The sequence below is a fragment of the Pelobates fuscus genome, chromosome 2 (assembly GCF_036172605.1).
Source record: "Pelobates fuscus isolate aPelFus1 chromosome 2, aPelFus1.pri, whole genome shotgun sequence".
In the NCBI taxonomy this organism is placed as follows: Eukaryota; Metazoa; Chordata; class Amphibia; order Anura; family Pelobatidae; genus Pelobates; species Pelobates fuscus.
In genome coordinates this window covers 287,403,774-287,424,421 of record NC_086318.1, presented here as the reverse complement: position 1 = coordinate 287,424,421, position 20,648 = coordinate 287,403,774, and the positions used below count along the sequence as shown (strand labels likewise).

The 20,648-nt window shown below is 41.7% G+C and overlaps 66 pseudogenes; all 66 read right to left on the bottom strand.

The window, feature by feature from the left end:
• Positions 1-82: 82 nt before the first annotated feature.
• Positions 83-201, bottom strand: LOC134595452 (5S ribosomal RNA; annotated as a pseudogene).
• A 225-nt stretch (positions 202-426) lies between these two features.
• LOC134597904 (5S ribosomal RNA) lies at positions 427-545 on the bottom strand (annotated as a pseudogene).
• A 470-nt stretch (positions 546-1,015) lies between these two features.
• On the bottom strand, positions 1,016-1,134 carry LOC134588095 (5S ribosomal RNA; annotated as a pseudogene).
• A 134-nt stretch (positions 1,135-1,268) lies between these two features.
• Positions 1,269-1,387, bottom strand: LOC134588856 (5S ribosomal RNA; annotated as a pseudogene).
• A 134-nt stretch (positions 1,388-1,521) lies between these two features.
• LOC134597474 (5S ribosomal RNA) lies at positions 1,522-1,640 on the bottom strand (annotated as a pseudogene).
• Positions 1,641-1,774: 134 nt separating this feature from the next.
• On the bottom strand, positions 1,775-1,893 carry LOC134598405 (5S ribosomal RNA; annotated as a pseudogene).
• Positions 1,894-2,270: 377 nt separating this feature from the next.
• Positions 2,271-2,389, bottom strand: LOC134587749 (5S ribosomal RNA; annotated as a pseudogene).
• Positions 2,390-2,523: 134 nt separating this feature from the next.
• On the bottom strand, positions 2,524-2,642 carry LOC134596721 (5S ribosomal RNA; annotated as a pseudogene).
• Positions 2,643-2,776: 134 nt separating this feature from the next.
• LOC134593680 (5S ribosomal RNA) lies at positions 2,777-2,895 on the bottom strand (annotated as a pseudogene).
• A 133-nt stretch (positions 2,896-3,028) lies between these two features.
• On the bottom strand, positions 3,029-3,147 carry LOC134598226 (5S ribosomal RNA; annotated as a pseudogene).
• Positions 3,148-3,372: 225 nt separating this feature from the next.
• On the bottom strand, positions 3,373-3,491 carry LOC134595037 (5S ribosomal RNA; annotated as a pseudogene).
• A 226-nt stretch (positions 3,492-3,717) lies between these two features.
• Positions 3,718-3,836, bottom strand: LOC134597448 (5S ribosomal RNA; annotated as a pseudogene).
• Positions 3,837-4,061: 225 nt separating this feature from the next.
• Positions 4,062-4,180, bottom strand: LOC134595562 (5S ribosomal RNA; annotated as a pseudogene).
• Positions 4,181-4,405: 225 nt separating this feature from the next.
• LOC134594790 (5S ribosomal RNA) lies at positions 4,406-4,524 on the bottom strand (annotated as a pseudogene).
• A 134-nt stretch (positions 4,525-4,658) lies between these two features.
• Positions 4,659-4,777, bottom strand: LOC134597090 (5S ribosomal RNA; annotated as a pseudogene).
• A 134-nt stretch (positions 4,778-4,911) lies between these two features.
• Positions 4,912-5,030, bottom strand: LOC134588792 (5S ribosomal RNA; annotated as a pseudogene).
• A 134-nt stretch (positions 5,031-5,164) lies between these two features.
• Positions 5,165-5,283, bottom strand: LOC134595451 (5S ribosomal RNA; annotated as a pseudogene).
• Positions 5,284-5,508: 225 nt separating this feature from the next.
• Positions 5,509-5,627, bottom strand: LOC134597902 (5S ribosomal RNA; annotated as a pseudogene).
• A 469-nt stretch (positions 5,628-6,096) lies between these two features.
• LOC134588094 (5S ribosomal RNA) lies at positions 6,097-6,215 on the bottom strand (annotated as a pseudogene).
• Positions 6,216-6,349: 134 nt separating this feature from the next.
• Positions 6,350-6,468, bottom strand: LOC134588855 (5S ribosomal RNA; annotated as a pseudogene).
• Positions 6,469-6,602: 134 nt separating this feature from the next.
• LOC134597473 (5S ribosomal RNA) lies at positions 6,603-6,721 on the bottom strand (annotated as a pseudogene).
• Positions 6,722-6,855: 134 nt separating this feature from the next.
• Positions 6,856-6,974, bottom strand: LOC134598404 (5S ribosomal RNA; annotated as a pseudogene).
• Positions 6,975-7,442: 468 nt separating this feature from the next.
• LOC134598215 (5S ribosomal RNA) lies at positions 7,443-7,561 on the bottom strand (annotated as a pseudogene).
• Positions 7,562-7,695: 134 nt separating this feature from the next.
• On the bottom strand, positions 7,696-7,814 carry LOC134587748 (5S ribosomal RNA; annotated as a pseudogene).
• A 225-nt stretch (positions 7,815-8,039) lies between these two features.
• On the bottom strand, positions 8,040-8,158 carry LOC134593666 (5S ribosomal RNA; annotated as a pseudogene).
• Positions 8,159-8,383: 225 nt separating this feature from the next.
• On the bottom strand, positions 8,384-8,502 carry LOC134588077 (5S ribosomal RNA; annotated as a pseudogene).
• Positions 8,503-8,727: 225 nt separating this feature from the next.
• On the bottom strand, positions 8,728-8,846 carry LOC134595553 (5S ribosomal RNA; annotated as a pseudogene).
• Positions 8,847-9,071: 225 nt separating this feature from the next.
• LOC134594192 (5S ribosomal RNA) lies at positions 9,072-9,190 on the bottom strand (annotated as a pseudogene).
• Positions 9,191-9,324: 134 nt separating this feature from the next.
• Positions 9,325-9,443, bottom strand: LOC134593655 (5S ribosomal RNA; annotated as a pseudogene).
• Positions 9,444-9,668: 225 nt separating this feature from the next.
• Positions 9,669-9,787, bottom strand: LOC134594774 (5S ribosomal RNA; annotated as a pseudogene).
• Positions 9,788-10,012: 225 nt separating this feature from the next.
• LOC134594419 (5S ribosomal RNA) lies at positions 10,013-10,131 on the bottom strand (annotated as a pseudogene).
• Positions 10,132-10,356: 225 nt separating this feature from the next.
• On the bottom strand, positions 10,357-10,475 carry LOC134588064 (5S ribosomal RNA; annotated as a pseudogene).
• A 225-nt stretch (positions 10,476-10,700) lies between these two features.
• On the bottom strand, positions 10,701-10,819 carry LOC134594511 (5S ribosomal RNA; annotated as a pseudogene).
• Positions 10,820-11,044: 225 nt separating this feature from the next.
• On the bottom strand, positions 11,045-11,163 carry LOC134595031 (5S ribosomal RNA; annotated as a pseudogene).
• Positions 11,164-11,388: 225 nt separating this feature from the next.
• On the bottom strand, positions 11,389-11,507 carry LOC134598203 (5S ribosomal RNA; annotated as a pseudogene).
• Positions 11,508-11,641: 134 nt separating this feature from the next.
• On the bottom strand, positions 11,642-11,760 carry LOC134595747 (5S ribosomal RNA; annotated as a pseudogene).
• A 134-nt stretch (positions 11,761-11,894) lies between these two features.
• On the bottom strand, positions 11,895-12,013 carry LOC134588159 (5S ribosomal RNA; annotated as a pseudogene).
• Positions 12,014-12,146: 133 nt separating this feature from the next.
• LOC134597004 (5S ribosomal RNA) lies at positions 12,147-12,265 on the bottom strand (annotated as a pseudogene).
• Positions 12,266-12,490: 225 nt separating this feature from the next.
• LOC134587934 (5S ribosomal RNA) lies at positions 12,491-12,609 on the bottom strand (annotated as a pseudogene).
• A 134-nt stretch (positions 12,610-12,743) lies between these two features.
• Positions 12,744-12,862, bottom strand: LOC134587745 (5S ribosomal RNA; annotated as a pseudogene).
• A 134-nt stretch (positions 12,863-12,996) lies between these two features.
• On the bottom strand, positions 12,997-13,115 carry LOC134589047 (5S ribosomal RNA; annotated as a pseudogene).
• A 133-nt stretch (positions 13,116-13,248) lies between these two features.
• LOC134596050 (5S ribosomal RNA) lies at positions 13,249-13,367 on the bottom strand (annotated as a pseudogene).
• Positions 13,368-13,592: 225 nt separating this feature from the next.
• Positions 13,593-13,711, bottom strand: LOC134587933 (5S ribosomal RNA; annotated as a pseudogene).
• Positions 13,712-13,845: 134 nt separating this feature from the next.
• Positions 13,846-13,964, bottom strand: LOC134587744 (5S ribosomal RNA; annotated as a pseudogene).
• Positions 13,965-14,190: 226 nt separating this feature from the next.
• On the bottom strand, positions 14,191-14,309 carry LOC134587725 (5S ribosomal RNA; annotated as a pseudogene).
• Positions 14,310-14,534: 225 nt separating this feature from the next.
• On the bottom strand, positions 14,535-14,653 carry LOC134595555 (5S ribosomal RNA; annotated as a pseudogene).
• A 134-nt stretch (positions 14,654-14,787) lies between these two features.
• On the bottom strand, positions 14,788-14,906 carry LOC134596189 (5S ribosomal RNA; annotated as a pseudogene).
• A 134-nt stretch (positions 14,907-15,040) lies between these two features.
• Positions 15,041-15,159, bottom strand: LOC134597324 (5S ribosomal RNA; annotated as a pseudogene).
• Positions 15,160-15,384: 225 nt separating this feature from the next.
• LOC134593644 (5S ribosomal RNA) lies at positions 15,385-15,503 on the bottom strand (annotated as a pseudogene).
• A 225-nt stretch (positions 15,504-15,728) lies between these two features.
• On the bottom strand, positions 15,729-15,847 carry LOC134593632 (5S ribosomal RNA; annotated as a pseudogene).
• Positions 15,848-15,980: 133 nt separating this feature from the next.
• On the bottom strand, positions 15,981-16,099 carry LOC134594648 (5S ribosomal RNA; annotated as a pseudogene).
• A 225-nt stretch (positions 16,100-16,324) lies between these two features.
• Positions 16,325-16,443, bottom strand: LOC134594763 (5S ribosomal RNA; annotated as a pseudogene).
• A 225-nt stretch (positions 16,444-16,668) lies between these two features.
• On the bottom strand, positions 16,669-16,787 carry LOC134596236 (5S ribosomal RNA; annotated as a pseudogene).
• Positions 16,788-17,012: 225 nt separating this feature from the next.
• Positions 17,013-17,131, bottom strand: LOC134597606 (5S ribosomal RNA; annotated as a pseudogene).
• Positions 17,132-17,356: 225 nt separating this feature from the next.
• LOC134596924 (5S ribosomal RNA) lies at positions 17,357-17,475 on the bottom strand (annotated as a pseudogene).
• Positions 17,476-17,700: 225 nt separating this feature from the next.
• On the bottom strand, positions 17,701-17,819 carry LOC134597165 (5S ribosomal RNA; annotated as a pseudogene).
• Positions 17,820-18,044: 225 nt separating this feature from the next.
• LOC134594577 (5S ribosomal RNA) lies at positions 18,045-18,163 on the bottom strand (annotated as a pseudogene).
• A 134-nt stretch (positions 18,164-18,297) lies between these two features.
• On the bottom strand, positions 18,298-18,416 carry LOC134588487 (5S ribosomal RNA; annotated as a pseudogene).
• Positions 18,417-18,550: 134 nt separating this feature from the next.
• On the bottom strand, positions 18,551-18,669 carry LOC134588158 (5S ribosomal RNA; annotated as a pseudogene).
• Positions 18,670-18,803: 134 nt separating this feature from the next.
• On the bottom strand, positions 18,804-18,922 carry LOC134596049 (5S ribosomal RNA; annotated as a pseudogene).
• Positions 18,923-19,147: 225 nt separating this feature from the next.
• LOC134589327 (5S ribosomal RNA) lies at positions 19,148-19,266 on the bottom strand (annotated as a pseudogene).
• Positions 19,267-19,400: 134 nt separating this feature from the next.
• Positions 19,401-19,519, bottom strand: LOC134587743 (5S ribosomal RNA; annotated as a pseudogene).
• Positions 19,520-19,653: 134 nt separating this feature from the next.
• LOC134588157 (5S ribosomal RNA) lies at positions 19,654-19,772 on the bottom strand (annotated as a pseudogene).
• Positions 19,773-19,906: 134 nt separating this feature from the next.
• On the bottom strand, positions 19,907-20,025 carry LOC134596048 (5S ribosomal RNA; annotated as a pseudogene).
• Positions 20,026-20,250: 225 nt separating this feature from the next.
• On the bottom strand, positions 20,251-20,369 carry LOC134587932 (5S ribosomal RNA; annotated as a pseudogene).
• Positions 20,370-20,503: 134 nt separating this feature from the next.
• Positions 20,504-20,622, bottom strand: LOC134587742 (5S ribosomal RNA; annotated as a pseudogene).
• Between the last annotated feature and the right edge of the window lie 26 nt (positions 20,623-20,648).

Here is a 20,648-nt window from a genome sequence, read left to right as displayed (position 1 = left end):
TGCGACAAAAGACAAGACGCTTCTGGATAGGGAAAAAAGTGGTCTGATTATGACATCATAATGCAAAAAAGAAATAAACAAAAGCTTACGGCACCTGAGGTTCCTAGTTGGTCTCCCATACAAGTACTAACCAGGCCCAAGTCTGGATGGCTTCTGAGATCTGACGAGATCAGGCATTTTCAGACTGGTATGGCTGTAAGGAAAGTTAAGAGAATGCGATCTCGCTAATGTTGGTAGAATATCAAACTCTGGTTGCGACAAAAGACAAGACGCTTCTGGATACGGAAAAAAGTGGTCTGATTATGACATCATAATGCAAAAAAGAAATAAACAAAAGCTTACGGCACCTGAGGTTCCTAGTTGGTCTCCCATAGGGAAAAAAGTGGTCTGATTATGACATCATAATGCAAAAAAGAAATAAACAAAAGCTTACGGCACCTGAGGTTCCTAGTTGGTCTCCCATACAAGTACTAACCAGACCCGAGTCTGGATGGCTTCCGAGATCTGACGAGATCAGGCATTTTCAGACTGGTATGGCCGTAGGTGAAATTAAGAGAATGCGATCTCGCTAATGTTGGTAGAATATCAAACTCTGGTTGCGACAAAAGACAAGACGCTTCTGGATAGGGAAAAAAGTGGTCTGATTATGACATCATAATGGAAAAAAAGAAATAAACAAAAGCTTACGGCACCTGAGGTTCCTAGTTGGTCTCCCATAGGGAAAAAAAGTGGTCTGATTATGACATCATAATGCAAAAAAGAAATAAACAAAAGCTTACGGCACCTGAGGTTCCTAGTTGGTCTCCCATACAAGTACTAACCAGGCCCGAGTCTGGATGGCTTACGAGATCTGGCATTTTCAGACTGGTATGGCCGTAAGTGAAATTAAGAGAATGCGATCTCGCTAATGTTGGTAGAATATCAAACTCTGGTTGCGACAAAAGACAAGACGCTTCTGGATAGGGAAAAAAGTGGTCTGATTATGACATCATAATGCAAAAAAGAAATAAACAAAAGCTTACGGCACCTGAGGTTCCTAGTTGGTCTCCCATACAAGTACTAACCAGGGACAAGTCTGGATGGCTTCCGAGATCTGACGAGATCAGGCATTTTCAGACTGGTATGGCCGTAAGTGAAATTAAGAGAATGCGATCTCGTTAATGTTGGTAGAATATCAAACTCTGGTTGCGACAAAAGACAAGATGCTTCTGGATAGGGAAAAAAGTGGTCTGATTATGACATCATAATGCAAAAAAGAAATAAACACAAGCTTACGGCACCTGAGGTTCCTAGTTGGTCTCCCATACAAATACTAAGCAGGCCAGAGTCTGGATGGCTTCCGAGATCTGACGAGATCAGGCATTTTCAGACTGGTATTGCCGTAAGTGAAATTAAGAGAATGCGATCTCGCTAATGTTGGTAGAATATCAAACTCTGGTTGCGACAAAAGACAAGACGCTTCTGGATAGGGAAAAAAGTGGTCTGATTATGACATCATAATGCAAAAAAGAAATAAACAAAAGCTTACTGCACCTGAGGTTCCTAGTTGGTCTCCCATACAAGTACTAACCAGGTCCGAGTCTGGATGGCTTCCGAGATCTGATGAGATCAGGCATTTTCAGACTGGTATGGCCGTAAGTGAAATTAAGAGAATGCGATCTCGCTAATGTTGGTAGAATATCAAACTCTGGTTGCGACAAAAGACAAGACGCTTCTGGATAGGGAAAAAAGTGGTCTGATTATGACATCATAATGCAAAAAAGAAATAAACAAAAGCTTACGGCACATGAGGTTCCTAGTTGGTCTCCCATACAAGTACTAGCCAGGCCCGAGTCTGGATGGCTTCCAAGATCTGATGAGATCAGGCATTTTCAGACTGGTATGGCCGTAAGTGAAATTAAGAGAATGCGATCTCGCTAATGTTGGTAGAATATCAAACTCTGGTTGCGACAAAAGACAAGACGCTTCTGGATAGGGAAAAAAGTGGTCTGATTATGACATCATAATGCAAAAAAGAAATAAACAAAAGCTTACGGCACCTGAGGTTCCTAGTTGGTCTCCCATACAAGTACTAACCATGCCCGAGTCTGGATGGCTTCCGAGATCTGGCATTTTCAGACTGGTATGGCCGTAAGTGAAATAAAGAGAATGCGATCTCGCTAATGTTGGTAGAATATCAAACTCTGGTTGCGACAAAAGACAAGACGCTTCTGGATAGGGAAAAAAGTGGTCTGATTATGACATCATAATGCAAAAAAGAAATAAACAAAAGCTTACGGCACCTGAGGTGCCTAGTTGGTCTCCCATACAAGTACTAACCAGGTCCGAGTCTGGATGGCTTCCGAGATCTGATGAGATCAGGCATTTTCAGACTGGTATGGCCATAAGGGAAATTAAGAGAATGCGATCTCGCTAATGTTGGTAGAATATCAAACTCTGGTTGCGACAAAAGACAAGACGCTTCTGGATAGGGAAAAAAGTGGTCTGATTATGACATCATAATGCAAAAAAGAAATAAACAAAAGCTTACGGCACCTGAGGTTCCTAGTTGGTCTCCCATACAAGTACTAACCAGGCCCGAGTCTGGATGGCTTCTGAGATCTGACGAGATCAGGCATTTTCAGACTGGTATGGCAGTAAGGGAAATTAAGAGAATGCAATCTCGCTAATGTTGGTAGAATATCAAACTCTGGTTGCGACAGAAGACAAGACGCTTGTGGAAAGGGAAAACAGTGGTCTGATTATGACATCATAATGCAAAAAAGAAATAAACAAAAGCTTACGGCACCTGAGGTTCCTAGTTGGTCTCCCATACAAGTACTAACCAGGCCCGAGTCTGGATGGCTTCCGAGATCTGACGAGATCAGGCATTTTCAGACTGGTATGGCCGTAAGTGAAATTAAGAGAATGCGATCTCGCTAATGTTGGTAGAATATCAAACTCTGGTTGCGAAAAAGACAAGACGCTTCTGGATAGGGAAAAAAGTGGTCTGATTATGACATCATAATGCAAAAAAGAAATAAACAAAAGCTTACGGCACCTGAGGTTCCTAGTTGGTCTCCCATACAAGTACTAACCAGGCCCAAGTCTGGATGGCTTCCGAGATCTGACGAGATCAGGCATTTTCAGACTGGTATGGCCGTAAGTGAAATTAAGAGAATGCGATCTCGCTAATGTTGGTAGAATATCAAACTCTGGTTGCGACAAAAGACAAGACACTTCTGGATAGGGAAAAAAGTGGTCTGATTATGACATCATAATGCAAAAAAGAAATAAACAAAAGCTTACGGCACCTGAGGTTCCTAGTTGGTCTCCCATAGGGAAAAAAGTGGTCTGATTATGACATCATAATGCAAAAAAGAAATAAACAAAAGCTTACGGCACCTGAGGTTCCTAGTTGGTCTCCCATACAAGTACTAACCAGGCCCAAATCTGGATGGCTTCCGAGATCTGACGAGATCAGGCATTTTCAGACTGGTATGGCCGTAAGTGAAATTAAGAGAATGCGATCTCGTTAATGTTGGTAGAATATCAAACTCTGGTTGCGACAAAAGACAAGATGCTTCTGGATAGGGAAAAAAGTGGTCTGATTATGACATCATAATGCAAAAAAGAAATAAACAAAAGCTTACGGCACCTGAGGTTCCTGGTTGGTCTCCCATAGGGAAAAAAAGTGGTCTGATTATGACATCATAATGCAAAAAAGAAATAAACAAAAGCTTACGGCACCTGAGTTTCCTAGTTGGTCTCCCATACAAGTACTAACCAGGCCCACGTCTGGATGGCTTCCGATATCTGATGAGATCAGGCATTTTCAGACTGGTATGGCCGTAAATGAAATTAAGAGAATGCGATCTCGCTAATGTTGGTAGAATATCAAACTCTGGTTGCGACAAAAGACAAGACGCTTCTGGATAGGGAAAAAAGTGGTCTGATTATGACATCATAATGCAAAAAAGAAATAAACAAAAGCTTACGGCACCTGAGGTTCCTAGTTGGTCTCCCATAGGGAAAAAAGTGGTCTAATTATGACATCATAATGCAAAAAAGAAATAAACAAAAGCTTACGGCACCTGAGGTTCCTAGTTGGTCTCCCATACAAGTACTAACCAGGCCCAAGTCTGAATGGCTTCCGAGATCTGACGAGATCAGGCATTTTCAGACTGGTATGGCCGTAAGTGAAATTAAGAGAATGCGATCTCGCTAATGTTGGTAGAATATCAAACTCTGGTTGCGACAAAAGACAAGACGCTTCTGGATAGGGAAAAAAGTGGTCTGATTATGACATCATAATGCAAAAAAGAAATAAACAAAAGCTTACGGCACCTGAGGTTCCTAGTTGGTCTCCCATTGTGAAAAAAATGGTCTGATTATGACATCATAATGCAAAAAAGAAATAAACAAAAGCTTACGGCACCTGAGGTTCCTAGTTGGTCTCCCATACAAGTACTAACGAGGCCCGAGTCTGGTTGGCTTCCGAGATCTGACGAGATCAGGCATTTTCAGACTGGTATGGCCGTAAGTGAAATTAAGAGAATGCGATCTCGCTAATGTTGGTAGAATATCAAACTCTGGTTGCGACAAAAGACAAGATGCTTCTGGATAGGGAAACAAGTGGTCTGATTATGACATCATAATGCAAAAAAGAAATAAACAAAAGCTTACGGCACCTGAGGTTCCTAGTTGGTCTCCCATACAAGTACTAACCAGGCCCGTGTCTGGATAGCTTCCGAGATCTGACGAGATCAGGCATTTTCAGACTGGTATGGCCGTAAGCGAAATTAAGAGAATGCGATCTCGCTAATGTTGGTAGAATATCAAACTCTGGTTGCGACAAAAGACAAGACGCTTCTGGATAGGTAAAAAAGTGGTCTGATTATGACATCATAATGCAAAAAAGAAATAAACAAAAGCTTACGGCACCTGAGGTTCCTAGTTGGTCTCCCATACAAGTACTAACCAGGCCAGAGTCTGGATGGCTTCCGAGATCTGACGAGATAAGGCATTTTCAGACTGGTATGGCCGTAAGTGAAATTAATAGAATGCGATCTCACTAATGTTGGTAGAATATCAAACTCTGGTTGCGACAAAAGACAAGACGCTTCTGGATAGGGAAAAAAGTGGTCTGATTATGACATCATAATGCAAAAAAGAAATAAACAAAAGCTTACGGCACCTGAGGTTCCTAGTTGGTCTCCCATACAAGTACTAACCAGGCCCAAGTCTGGATGGCTTCTGAGATCTGACGAGATCAGGCATTTTCAGACTGGTATGGCTGTAAGGAAAGTTAAGAGAATGCGATCTCGCTAATGTTGGTAGAATATCAAACTCTGGTTGCGACAAAAGACAAGACGCTTCTGGATACGGAAAAAAGTGGTCTGATTATGACATCATAATGCAAAAAAGAAATAAACAAAAGCTTACGGCACCTGAGGTTCCTAGTTGGTCTCCCATAGGGAAAAAAGTGGTCTGATTATGACATCATAATGCAAAAAAGAAATAAACAAAAGCTTACGGCACCTGAGGTTCCTAGTTGGTCTCCCATACAAGTACTAACCAGACCCGAGTCTGGATGGCTTCCGAGATCTGACGAGATCAGGCATTTTCAGACTGGTATGGCCGTAGGTGAAATTAAGAGAATGCGATCTCGCTAATGTTGGTAGAATATCAAACTCTGGTTGCGACAAAAGACAAGACGCTTCTGGATAGGGAAAAAAGTGGTCTTATTATGACATCATAATGGAAAAAAAGAAATAAACAAAAGCTTACGGCACCTGAGGTTCCTAGTTGGTCTCCCATAGGGAAAAAAGTGGTCTGATTATGACATCATAATGCAAAAAAGAAATAAACAAAAGCTTACGGCACCTGAGGTTCCTAGTTGGTCTCCCATACAAGTACTAACCAGGCCCGAGTCTGGATGGCTTACGAGATCTGGCATTTTCAGACTGGTATGGCCGTAAGTGAAATTAAGAGAATGCGATCTCGCTAATGTTGGTAGAATATCAAACTCTGGTTGCGACAAAAGACAAGACGCTTCTGGATAGGGAAAAAAGTGGTCTGATTATGACATCATAATGCAAAAAAGAAATAAACAAAAGCTTACGGCACCTGAGGTTCCTAGTTGGTCTCCCATACAAGTACTAACCAGGGACAAGTCTGGATGGCTTCCGAGATCTGACGAGATCAGGCATTTTCAGACTGGTATGGCCGTAAGTGAAATTAAGAGAATGCGATCTCGTTAATGTTGGTAGAATATCAAACTCTGGTTGCGACAAAAGACAAGATGCTTCTGGATAGGGAAAAAAGTGGTCTGATTATGACATCATAATGCAAAAAAGAAATAAACAAAAGCTTACGGCACCTGAGGTTCCTAGTTGGTCTCCCATACAAATACTAAGCAGGCCAGAGTCTGGATGGCTTCCGAGATCTGACGAGATCAGGCATTTTCAGACTGGTATTGCCGTAAGTGAAATTAAGAGAATGCGATCTCGCTAATGTTGGTAGAATATCAAACTCTGGTTGCGACAAAAGACAAGACGCTTCTGGATAGGGAAAAAAGTGGTCTGATTATGACATCATAATGCAAAAAAGAAATAAACAAAAGCTTACTGCACCTGAGGTTCCTAGTTGGTCTCCCATACAAGTACTAACCAGGTCCGAGTCTGGATGGCTTCCGAGATCTGATGAGATCAGGCATTTTCAGACTGGTATGGCCGTAAGTGAAATTAAGAGAATGCGATCTCGCTAATGTTGGTAGAATATCAAACTCTGGTTGCGACAAAAGACAAGACGCTTCTGGATAGGGAAAAAAGTGGTCTGATTATGACATCATAATGCAAAAAAGAAATAAACAAAAGCTTACGGCACATGAGGTTCCTAGTTGGTCTCCCATACAAGTACTAGCCAGGCCCGAGTCTGGATGGCTTCCAAGATCTGATGAGATCAGGCATTTTCAGACTGGTATGGCCGTAAGTGAAATTAAGAGAATGCGATCTCGCTAATGTTGGTAGAATATCAAACTCTGGTTGCGACAAAAGACAAGACGCTTCTGGATAGGGAAAAAAGTGGTCTGATTATGACATCATAATGCAAAAAAGAAATAAACAAAAGCTTACGGCACCTGAGGTTCCTAGTTGGTCTCCCATACAAGTACTAACCATGCCCGAGTCTGGATGGCTTCCGAGATCTGGCATTTTCAGACTGGTATGGCCGGAAGTGAAATAAAGAGAATGCGATCTCGCTAATGTTGGTAGAATATCAAACTCTGGTTGCGACAAAAGACAAGACGCTTCTGGATAGGGAAAAAAGTGGTCTGATTATGACATCATAATGCAAAAAAGAAATAAACAAAAGCTTACGGCACCTGAGGTTCTTAGTTGGTCTCCCATAGGGAAAAAAGTGGTCTGATTATGACATCATAATGCAAAAAAGAAATAAACAAAAGCTTACGGCACCTGAGGTTCCTAGTTGGTCTCCCATACAAGTACTAACCAGGCCCAAGTCTGGATGGCTTCCGAGATCTGACGAGATCAGGCATTTTCAGACTGGTATGGCCGTAAGTGAAATTAAGAGAATGCGATCTCGTTAATGTTGGTAGAATATCAAACTCTGGTTGCGACAAAAGACAAGACGCTTCTGGATAGGGAAAAAAGTGGTCTGATTATGACATCATAATGCAAAAAAGAAATAAACAAAAGCTTACGGCACCTGAGGTGCCTAGTTGGTCTCCCATACAAGTACTAACCAGGTCCGAGTCTGGATGGCTTCCGAGATCTGATGAGATCAGGCATTTTCAGACTGGTATGGCCATAAGGGAAATTAAGAGAATGCGATCTCGCTAATGTTGGTAGAATATCAAACTCTGGTTGCGACAAAAGACAAGACGCTTCTGGATAGGGAAAAAAGTGGTCTGATTATGACATCATAATGCAAAAAAGAAATAAACAAAAGCTTACGGCACCTGAGGTTCCTAGTTGGTCTCCCATAGGGAAAAAAGTGGTCTGATTATGACGTCATAATGCAAAAAAGAAATAAACAAAAGCTTACGGCACCTGAGGTTCCTAGTTGGTCTCCCATACAAGTACTAACCAGGCCCGAGTCTGGATGGCTTCCGAGATCTGACGAGATCAGGCATTTTCAGACTGGTATGGCCGTAAGTGAAATTAAGAGAATGCGATCTCGCTAATGTTGGTAGAATATCAAACTCTGGTTGCGACAAAAGACAAGACGCTTCTGGATAGGGAAAAAAGTGGTCTGATTATGACATCATAATGCAAAAAAGAAATAAACAAAAGCTTACGGCACCTGAGGTTCCTAGTTGGTCTCCCATAGGGAAAAAAGTGGTCTGATTATGACATCATAATGCAAAAAAGAAATAAACAAAAGCTTACGGCACCTGAGGTTCCTAGTTGGTCTCCCATACAAGTACTAAACATGCCCAAGTCTGGATGGCTTCCGATATCTGATGAGATCAGGCATTTTCAGACTGGTATGGCCGTAAATTAAATTAAGAGAATGCGATCTCGCTAATGTTGGTAGAATATCAAACTCTGGTTGCGACAAAAGACAAGACGCTTCTGGATAGGGAAAAAAGTGGTCTGATTATGACATCATAATGCAAAAAAGAAATAAACAAAAGCTTACGGCACCTGAGGTTCCTAGTTGGTCTCCCATAGGGAAAAAAGTGGTCTGATTATGACATCATAATGCAAAAAAGAAATAAACAAAAGCTTATGGCACCTGAGGTTCCTAGTTGGTCTCCCATACAAGTACTAACCAGGCCCAAGTCTGGATGGCTTCCGAGATCTGACGAGATCAGGCATTTTCAGACTGGTATGGCCGTAAGTGAAATTAAGAGAATGCGATCTCGCTAATGTTGGTAGAATATCAAACTCTGGTTGCGACAAAAGACAAGACGCTTCTGGATAGGGAAAAAAGTGGTCTGATTATGACATCATAATGCAAAAAAGAAATAACCAAAAGCTTACGGCACCTGAGGTTCCTAGTTGGTCTCCCATAGGGAAAAAAGTGGTCTGATTATGACATCATAATGCAAAAAAGAAATAAACAAAAGCTTACGGCACCTGAGGTTCCTAGTTGGTCTCCCATACAAGTACTAACCAGGCCCAAGTCTGGATGGCTTCCGAGATCTGACGAGATCAGGCATTTTCAGACTGGTATGGCCGTAAGGGAAATTAAGAAAATGCGATCTCGCTAATGTTGGTAGAATATCAAACTCTGGTTGCGACAAAAGACAAGACGCTTCTGGATAGGGAAAAAAGTGGTCTGATTATGACATCATAATGCAAAAAAGAAATAAACAAAAGCTTACGGCACCTGAGGTTCCTAGTTGGTCTCCCATACAAGTACTAACCAGGCCCGAGTCTGGATGGCTTCCGAGATCTGACGAGATCAGGCATTTTCAGACTGGTATGGCCGTAAGTGAAATTAAGAGAATGCGATCTCGCTAATGTTGGTAGAATATCAAACTCTGGTTGCGACAAAAGACAAGACGCTTCTGGATAGGGAAAAAAGTGGTCTGATTATGACATCATAATGCAAAAAAGAAATAAACTAAAGCTTACGGCACCTGAGGTTCCTAGTTGGTCTCCCATAGGGAAAAAAGTGGTCTGATTATGACGTCATCATGCAAAAAAGAAATAAAGAAAAGCTTACGGCACCTGAGGTTCCTAGTTGGTCTCCCATACAAGTACTAACCAGGCCCGAGTCTGGATGGCTTCTGAGATCTGACGAGATCAGGCATTTTCAGACTGGTATGGCCGTAAGTGAAATTAAGAGAATGCGATCTCGCTAATGTTGGTAGAATATCAAACTCTGGTTGCGACAAAAGACAAGACGCTTCTGGATAGGGAAAAAAGTGGTCTGATTATGACATCATAATGCAAAAAAGAAATAAACAAAAGCTTACGGCACCTGAGGTTCCTAGTTGGTCTCCCATAGGGAAAAAAGTGGTCTGATTATGACATCATAATGCTAAAAAGAAATAAACAAAAGCTTACAGCACCTGAGGTTCCTAGTTGGTCTCCCATAGAAGTACTAACCAGGCCCAAGTCTGGATGGCTTCCGAGATCTGACGAGATCAGGCATTTTCAGACTGGTATGGCCGTAAGTGAAATTAAGAGAATGCGATCTCGTTAATGTTGGTAGAATTTCAAACTCTGGTTGCGACAAAAGACAAGATGCTTCTGGATAGGGAAAAAAGTGGTCTGATTATGACATCATAATGCAAAAAAGAAATAAACAAAAGCTTACGGCACCTGAGGTTCCTAGTTGGTCTCCCATAGGGAAAAAAGTGGTCTGATTATGACATCATAATGCAAAAAAGAAATAAACAAAAGCTTACGGCACCTGAGGTTCCTAGTTGGTCTCCCATACAAGTACCAACCAGGCCCGAGTCTGGATGGCTTCCAAGACCTGACGAGATCAGGCATTTTCAGACTGGTATGGCCGTAAGTGAAATTAAGAGAATGCAATCTCGCTAATTTTGGTAGAATATCAAACTCTGGTTGCGACAAAAGACAAGACGCTTCTGGATAGGGAAAAAAGTGGTCTGATTATGACATCATAATGCAAAAAAGAAATAAACAAAAGCTTAAGGCACCTGAGGTTCCTAGTTGGTCTCCCATAGGGAAAAAAGTGGTCTGATTATGACATCATAATGCAAAAAAGAAATAAACAAAAGCTTACGGCACCTGAGGTTCCTAGTTGGTCTCCCATACAAGTACTAATCAGGCCCAAGTCTGGATAGCTTCCGATATCTGACGAGATCAGGCATTTTCAGACTGGTATGGCCGTAAATGAAATTAAGAGAATGCGATCTCGCTAATGTTGGTAGAATATCAAACTCTGGTTGCGACAAAAGACAAGACGCTTCTGGATAGGGAAAAAAGTGGTCTGATTATGACATCATAATGCAAAAAAGAAATAAACAAAAGCTTACGGCACCTGAGGTTCCTAGTTGGTCTCCCATAGGGAAAAAAGTGGTCTGATTATGACATCATAATGCAAAAAAGAAATAAACAAAAGCTTACGGCACCTGAGGTTCCTAGTTGGTCTCCCATACAAGTACTAACCAGGCCCAAGTCTGGATGGCTTCCGAGACCTGACGAGATCAGGCATTTTCAGACTGGTATGGCCGTAAGTGAAATTAAGAGAATGTGATCTCGCTAATGTTGGTAGAATATCAAACTCTGGTTGCGACAAAAGACAAGACGCTTCTGGATAGGGAAAAAAGTGGTCTGATTATGACATCATAATGCAAAAAAGAAATAAACAAAAGCTTACGGCACCTGAGGTTCCTAGTTGGTCTCCCATAGGGAAAAAAGTGGTCTGATTATGACATCATAATGCAAAAAAGAAATAAACAAAAGCTTACGGCACCTGAGGTTCCTAGTTGGTCTCCCATACAAGTACTAACCAGGCCCAAGTCTGGATGGCTTCCGAGATCTGACGAGATCAGGCATTTTCAGACTGGTATGGCCGTAAGTGTAATTAAGCGAATGCGATCTCGCTAATGTTGGTAGAATATCAAACTCTGGTTGCGACAAAAGACAAGACGCTTCTGGATAGGGAAAAAAGTGGTCTGATTATGACATCATAATGCAAAAAAGAAATAAACAAAAGCTTACGGCACCTGAGGTTTCTAGTTGGTCTCCCATACAAGTACTAACCAGGCCCGAGTCTGGATGGCTTCTGAGATCTGACGAGATCAGGCATTTTCAGACTGGTATGGCCGTAAGGGAAATTAAGAGAATGCGATCTCGCTAATGTTGGTAGAATATCAAACTCTGGTTGCGACAAAAGACAAGACGCTTCTGGATAGGGAAAAAAGTGGTCTGATTATGACATCATAATGCAAAAAAGAAATAAACAAAAGCTTACGGCACCTGAGGTTCCTAGTTGGTCTCCCCTACAAGTACTAACCAGGCCAGAGTCTGGATGGCTTCCGAGATCTGACGAGATCAGGCATTTTCAGACTGGTATGGCCGTAAGTGAAATTAAGAGAATGCGATCTCGCTAATGTTGGTAGAATATCAAACTCTGGTTGCGACAAAAGACAAGACGCTTCTGGATAGGAAAAAAGTGGTCTGATTATGACATCATAATGCAAAAAAGAAATAAACAAAAGCTTACGGCACCTGAGGTTCCTAGTTGGTCTCCCATACAAGTACTAACCAGGCCCGAGTCTGGATGGCTTCCAAGATCTGACGAGATCAGGCATTTTCAGACTGGTATGGCCATAAGTGAAATTAAGAGAATGCGATCTCGCTAATTTTGGTAGAATATCAAACTCTGGTTGCAACAAAAGACAAGACGCTTCTGGATAGGGAAAAAAGTGGTCTGATCATGACATCATAATGCAAAAAAGAAATAAACAAAAGCTTACGGCACCTGAGGTTCTTAGTTGGTCTCCCATAGGGAAAAAAGTGGTCTGATTATGACATCATAATGCAAAAAAGAAATAAACAAAAGCTTACGGCACCTGAGGTTCCTAGTTGGTCTCCCATACAAGTACTAACCAGGCCCAAGTCTGGATGGCTTCCGAGATCTGACGAGATCAGGCATTTTCAGACTGGTATGGAAGTAAGTGAAATTAAGAGAATGCGATCTCGCTAATGTTGGTAGAATATCAAACTCTGGTTGCGACAAAAGACAAGACGCTTCTGGATAGGGAAAAAAGTGGTCTGATTATGACATCATAATGCAAAAAAGAAATAAACAAAAGCTTACGGCACCTGAGGTTCCTAGTTGGTCTCCCATACAAGTACTAACCAGGCCCAAGTCTGGATGGCTTCCGATGTCTGATGAGATCAGACATTTTCAGACTGGTATGGCCGTAAATGAAATTAAGAGAATGCGATCTCGCTAATGTTGGTAGAATATCAAACTCTGGTTGCGACAAAAGACAAGACGCTTCTGGATAGGGAAAAAAGTGGTCTGATTATGACATCATAATGCAAAAAAGAAATAAACAAAAGCTTACGGCACCTGAGGTTCCTAGTTGGTCTCCCCTACAAGTACTAACCAGGCCAGAGTCTGGATGGCTTCCGAGATCTGACGAGATCAGGCATTTTCAGACTGGTATGGCTGTAAGTGAAATTAAGAGAATGCGATCTCGCTAATGTTGGTAGAATATCAAACTCTGGTTGCGACAAAAGACAAGACGCTTCTGGATAGGAAAAAAAGTGGTCTGATTATGACATCATAATGCAAAAAAGAAATAAACAAAGCTTACGGCACCTGAGGTTCCTAGTTGGTCTCCCATACAAGTACTAACCAGGCCCGAGTCTGGATGGCTTCCAAGATCTGACGAGATCAGGCATTTTCAGACTGGTATGGCCGTAAGTGAAATTAAGAGAATGCGATCTCACTAATTTTGGTAGAATATCAAACTCTGGTTGCAACAAAAGACAAGACGCTTCTGGATAGGGAAAAAAGTGGTCTGATCATGACATCATAATGCAAAAAAGAAATAAACAAAAGCTTACGGCACCTGAGGTTCTTAGTTGGTCTCCCATAGGGAAAAAAGTGGTCTGATTATGACATCATAATGCAAAAAAGAAATAAACAAAAGCTTACGGCACCTGAGGTTCCTAGTTGGTCTCCCATACAAGTACTAACCAGGCCCAAGTCTGGATGGCTTCCGAGATCTGACGAGATCAGGCATTTTCAGACTGGTATGGAAGTAAGTGAAGTTAAGAGAATGCGATCTCGCTAATGTTGGTAGAATATCAAACTCTGGTTGCGACAAAAGACAAGACGCTTCTGGATAGGGAAAAAAGTGGTCTGATTATGACATCATAATGCAAAAAAGAAATAAACAAAAGCTTACGGCACCTGAGGTTCCTAGTTGGTCTCCCATACAAGTACTAACCAGGCCCAAGTCTGGATGGCTTCCGATGTCTGATGAGATCAGACATTTTCAGACTGGTATGGCCGTAAATGAAATTAAGAGAATGCGATCTCGCTAATGTTGGTAGAATATCAAACTCTGGTTGCGACAAAAGACAAGACGCTTCTGGATAGGGAAAAAAGTGGTCTGATTATGACATCATAATGCAAAAAAAGAAATAAACAAAAGCTTACGGCACCTGAGGTTCCTAGTTGGTCTCCCATAGGGAAAAAAGTGGTCTGATTATGACATCATAATGCAAAAAAGAAATAAACAAAAGCTTACGGCACCTGAGGTTCCTAGTTGGTCTCCCATACAAGTACTAACCAGGCCCGAGTTTGGATGGCTTCCAAGATCTGACGAGATCAGGCATTTTCAGACTGGTATGGCCGTAAGGGAAATTAAGAGAATGCGATCTCGCTAATGTTGGTAGAATATCAAACTCTGGTTGCGACAAAAGACAAGACGCTTCTGGATAGGGAAAAAAGTGGTCTGATTATGACATCATAATGCAAAAAAGAAATAAACAAAAGCTTACGGCACCTGAGGTTCCTAGTTGGTCTCCCATAGGGAAAATAGTGGTCTGATTATGACATCATAATGCAAAAAAGAAATAAACAAAAGCTTACGGCACCTGAGGTTCCTAGTTGGTCTCCCATACAAGTACTAACCAGGCCCGAGTCTGGATGGCTTCCGAGATCTGACGAGACCAGGCATTTTCAGACTGGTATGGCCGTAAGTGAAATTAAGAGAATGTGATCTCGCTAATGTTGGTAGAATATCAAACTCTGGTTGCGACAAAAGACAAGACGCTTCTGGATAGGGAAAAAAGTGGTCTGATTATGACATCATAATGCAAAAAAGAAATAAACAAAAGCTTACGGCACCTGAGGTTCCTAGTTGGTCTCCCATACAAGTACTAACCAGGCCCGAGTCTGGATGGCCTCCGAGATCTGACGAGATCAGGCATTTTCAGACTGGTATGGCCGTAAGTGAAATTAAGAGAATGCGATCTCGCTAATGTTGGTAGAATATCAAACTCTGGTTGCGACAAAAGACAAGACGCTTCTGGATAGGGAAAAAAGTGGTCTGATTATGACATCATAATGCAAAAAAGAAATAAACAAAAGCTTACGGCACTTGAGGTTCCTAGTTGGTCTCCCATACAAGTACTAACCAGGCCCGAGTCTGGATGGCTTCCGAGATCTGACGAGATCAGGCATTTTCAGACTGGTATGGCCGTAAGGGAAATTAAGAGAATGCGATCTCGCTAATGTTGGTAGAATATCAAACTCTGGTTGCGACAAAAGACAAGACGCTTCTGGATAGGGAAAAAAGTGGTCTGATTATGACATCATAATGCAAAAAAGAAATAAACTAAAGCTTACGGCACCTGAGGTTCCTAGTTGGTCTCCCATAGGGAAAAAAGTGGTCTGATTATGACGTCATAATGCAAAAAAGAAATAAACAAAAGCTTACGGCACCTGAGGTTCCTAGTTGGTCTCCCATACAAGTACTAACCAGGCCCGAGTCTGGATGGCTTCCGAGATCTGACGAGATCAGGCATTTTCAGACTGGTATGGCCGTAAGTGAAATTAAGAGAATGCGATCTCGCTAATGTTGGTAGAATATCAAACTCTGGTTGCGACAAAAGACAAGACGCTTCTGGATAGGGAAAAAAGTGGTCTGATTATGACATCATAATGCAAAAAAGAAATAACCAAAAGCTTACGGCACCTGAGGTTCCTAGTTGGTCTCCCATAGGGAAAAAAGTGGTCTGATTATGACATCATAATGCAAAAAAGAAATAAACAAAAGCTTACGGCACCTGAGGTTCCTAGTTGGTCTCCCATACAAGTACTAACCAGGCCCGAGTCTGGATGGCTTCCGAGATCTGACGAGATCAGGCATTTTCAGACTGGTATGGCCGTAAGTGAAATTAAGAGAATGCGATCTCGCTAATGTTGGTAGAATATCAAACTCTGGTTGCGACAAAAGACAAGACGCTTCTGGATAGGGAAAAAGTGGTCTGATTATGACATCATAATGCAAAAAAGAAATAAACAAAAGCTTACGGCACCTGAGGTTCCTAGTTGGTCTCCCATACAAGTACTAACCAGGCCCGAGTCTGGATGGCTTCCGAGATCTGACGAGATCAGGCATTTTCAGACTGGTATGGCCGTAAGGGAAATTAAGAGAATGCGATCTCGCTAATGTTGGTAGAATATCAAACTCTGGTTGCGACAAAAGACAAGACGCTTCTGGATAGGGAAAAAAGTGGTCTGATTATGACATCATAATGCAAAAAAGAAATAAACTAAAGCTTACGGCACCTGAGGTTCCTAGTTGGTCTCCCATAGGGAAAAAAGTGGTCTGATTATGACGTCATCATGCAAAAAAGAAATAAAGAAAAGCTTACGGCACCTGAGGTTCCTAGTTGGTCTCCCATACAAGTACTAACCAGGCCCGAGTCTGGATGGCTTCTGAGATCTGACGAGATCAGGCATTTTCAGACTGGTATGGCCGTAAGTGAAATTAAGAGAATGCGATCTCGCTAATGTTGGTAGAATATCAAACTCTGGTTGCGACAAAAGACAAGACGCTTCTGGATAGGGAAAAAAGTGGTCTGATTATGACATCATAATGCAAAAAAGAAATAAACAAAAGCTTACGGCACCTGAGGTTCCTAGTTGGTCTCCCATAGGGAAAAAAGTGGTCTGATTATGACATCATAATGCAAAAAAGAAATAAACAAAAGCTTACAGCACCTGAGGTTCCTAGTTGGTCTCCCATACAAGTACTAACCAGGCCCAAGTCTGGATGGCTTCCGAGATCTGACAAGATCAGGCATTTTCAGACTGGTATGGCCGTAAGTGAAATTAAGAGAATGCGATCTCGTTAATGTTGGTAGAATTTCAAACTCTGGTTGCGACAAAAGACAAGATGCTTCTGGATAGGGAAAAAAGTGGTCTGATTATGACATCATAATGCAAAAAAGAAATAAACAAAAGCTTACGGCACCTGAGGTTCCTAGTTGGTCTCCCATAGGGAAAAAAGTGGTCTGATTATGACATCATAATGCAAAAAAGAAATAAACAAAAGCTTACGGCACCTGAGGTTCCTAGTTGGTCTCCCATACAAGTACCAACCAGGCCCGAGTCTGGATGGCTTCCAAGATCTGACGAGATCAGGCATTTTCAGACTGGTATGGCCGTAAGTGAAATTAAGAGAATGCAATCTCGCTAATTTTGGTAGAATATCAAACTCTGGTTGCGACAAAAGACAAGACGCTTCTGGATAGGGAAAAAAGTGGTCTGATTATGACATCATAATGCAAAAAAGAAATAAACAAAAGCTTAAGGCACCTGAGGTTCCTAGTTGGTCTCCCATAGGGAAAAAAGTGATCTGATTATGACATCATAATGCAAAAAAGAAATAAACAAAAGCTTACGGCACCTGAGGTTCCTAGTTGGTCTCCCATACAAGTACTAACCAGGCCCAAGTCTGGATGGCTTCCGATATCTGACGAGATCAGGCATTTTCAGACTGGTATGGCCGTAAATGAAATTAAGAGAATGCGATCTCGCTAATGTTGGTAGAATATCAAACTCTGGTTGCGACAAAAGACAAGACGCTTCTGGATAGGGAAAAAAGTGGTCTGATTATGACATCATAATGCAAAAAAGAAATAAACAAAAGCTTACGGCACCTGAGGTTCCTAGTTGGTCTCCCATAGGGAAAAAAGTGGTCTGATTATGACATCATAATGCAAAAAAGAAATAAACAAAAGCTTACGGCACCTGAGGTTCCTAGTTGGTCTCCCATACAAGTACTAACCAGGCCCAAGTCTGGATGGCTTCCGAAACCTGACGAGATCAGGCATTTTCAGACTGGTATGGCCGTAAGTGAAATTAAGAGAATGTGATCTCGCTAATGTTGGTAGAATATCAAACTCTGGTTGCGACAAAAGACAAGACGCTTCTGGATAGGGAAAAAAGTGGTCTGATTATGACATCATAATGCAAAAAAGAAATAAACAAAAGCTTACGGCACCTGAGGTTCCTAGTTGGTCTCCCATAGGGAAAAAAGTGGTCTGATTATGACATCATAATGCAAAAAAGAAATAAACAAAAGCTTACGACACCTGAGGTTCCTAGTTGGTCTCCCATACAAGTACTAACCAGGCCCAAGTCTGGATGGCTTCCGAGATCTGACGAGATCAGGCATTTTCAGACTGGTATGGCCGTAAGTGTAATTAAGCGAATGCGATCTCGCTAATGTTGGTAGAATATCAAACTCTGGTTGCGACAAAAGACAAGACGCTTCTGGATAGGGAAAAAAGTGGTCTGATTATGACATCATAATGCAAAAAAGAAATAAACAAAAGCTTACGGCACCTGAGGTTCCTAGTTGGTCTCCCATACAAGTACTAACCAGGCCCGAGTCTGGATGGCTTCTGAGATCTGACGAGATCAGGCATTTTCAGACTGGTATGGCCGTAAGGGAAATTAAGAGAATGCGATCTCGCTAATGTTGGTAGAATATCAAACTCTGGTTGCGACAAAAAACAAGACGCTTCTGGATAGGGAAAAAAGTGGTCTGATTATGACATCATAATGCAAAAAAGAAATAAACAAAAGCTTACGGCACCTGAGGTTCCTAGTTGGTCTCCCCTACAAGTACTAACCAGGCCAGAGTCTGGATGGCTTCCGAGATCTGACGAGATCAGGCATTTTCAGACTGGTATGGCCGTAAGTGAAATTAAGAGAATGCGATCTCGCTAATGTTGGTAGAATATCAAACTCTGGTTGCGACAAAAGACAAGACGCTTCTGGATAGGAAAAAAAGTGGTCTGATTATGACATCATAATGCAAAAAAGAAATAAACAAAAGCTTACGGCACCTGAGGTTCCTAGTTGGTCTCCCATACAAGTACTAACCAGGCCCGAGTCTGGATGGCTTCCAAGATCTGACGAGATCAGGCATTTTCAGACTGGTATGGCCGTAAGTGAAATTAAGAGAATGCGATCTCGCTAATTTTGGTAGAATATCAAACTCTGGTTGCAACAAAAGACAAGATGCTTCTGGATAGGGAAAAAAGTGGTCTGATCATGACATCATAATGCAAAAAAGAAATAAACAAAAGCTTACGGCACCTGAGGTTCTTAGTTGGTCTCCCATAGGGAAAAAAGTGGTCTGATTATGACATCATAATGCAAAAAAGAAATAAACAAAAGCTTACGGCTCTTGAGGTTCCTAGTTGGTCTCCCATACAAGTACTAACCAGGCCCAAGTCTGGATGGCTTCCGAGATCTGACGAGATCAGGCATTTTCAGACTGGTATGGAAGTAAGTGAAATTAAGAGAATGCGATCTCGCTAATGTTGGTAGAATATCAAACTCTGGTTGCGACAAAAGACAAGACGCTTCTGGATAGGGAAAAAAGTGGTCTGATTATGACATCATAATGCAAAAAAGAAATAAACAAAAGCTTACGGCACCTGAGGTTCCTAGTTGGTCTCCCATACAAGTACTAACCAGGCCCAAGTCTGGATGGCTTCCGATGTCTGATGAGATCAGACATTTTCAGACTGGTATGGCCGTAAATGAAATTAAGAGAATGCGATCTCGCTAATGTTGGTAGAATATCAAACTCTGGTTGCGACAAAAGACAAGACGCTTCTGGATAGGGAAAAAAGTGGTCTGATTATGACATCATAATGCAAAAAAGAAATAAACAAAAGCTTACGGCACCTGAGGTTCCTAGTTGGTCTCCCCTACAAGTACTAACCAGGCCAGAGTCTGGATGGCTTCCGAGATCTGACGAGATCAGGCATTTTCAGACTGGTATGGCCGTAAGTGAAATTAAGAGAATGCGATCTCGCTAATGTTGGTAGAATATCAAACTCTGGTTGCGACAAAAGACAAGACGCTTCTGGATAGGAAAAAAAGTGGTCTGATTATGACATCATAATGCAAAAAAGAAATAAACAAAAGCTTACGGCACCTGAGGTTCCTAGTTGGTCTCCCATACAAGTACTAACCAGGCCCGAGTCTGGATGGCTTCCAAGATCTGACGAGATCAGGCATTTTCAGACTGGTATGGCCGTAAGTGAAATTAAGAGAATGCGATCTCACTAATTTTGGTAGAATATCAAACTCTGGTTGCAACAAAAGACAAGACGCTTCTGGATAGGGAAAAAAGTGGTCTGATCATGACATCATAATGCAAAAAAGAAATAAACAAAAGCTTACGGCACCTGAGGTTCTTAGTTGGTCTCCCATAGGGAAAAAAGTGGTCTGATTATGACATCATAATGCAAAAAAGAAATAAACAAAAGCTTACGGCACCTGAGGTTCCTAGTTGGTCTCCCATACAAGTACTAACCAGGCCCAAGTCTGGATGGCTTCCGAGATCTGACGAGATCAGGCATTTTCAGACTGGTATGGAAGTAAGTGAAATTAAGAGAATGCGATCTCGCTAATGTTGGTAGAATATCAAACTCTGGTTGCGACAAAAGACAAGACGCTTCTGGATAGGGAAAAAAGTGGTCTGATTATGACATCATAATGCAAAAAAGAAATAAACAAAAGCTTACGGCACCTGAGGTTCCTAGTTGGTCTCCCATACAAGTACTAACCAGGCCCAAGTCTGGATGGCTTCCGATGTCTGATGAGATCAGACATTTTCAGACTGGTATGGCCGTAAATGAAATTAAGAGAATGCGATCTCGCTA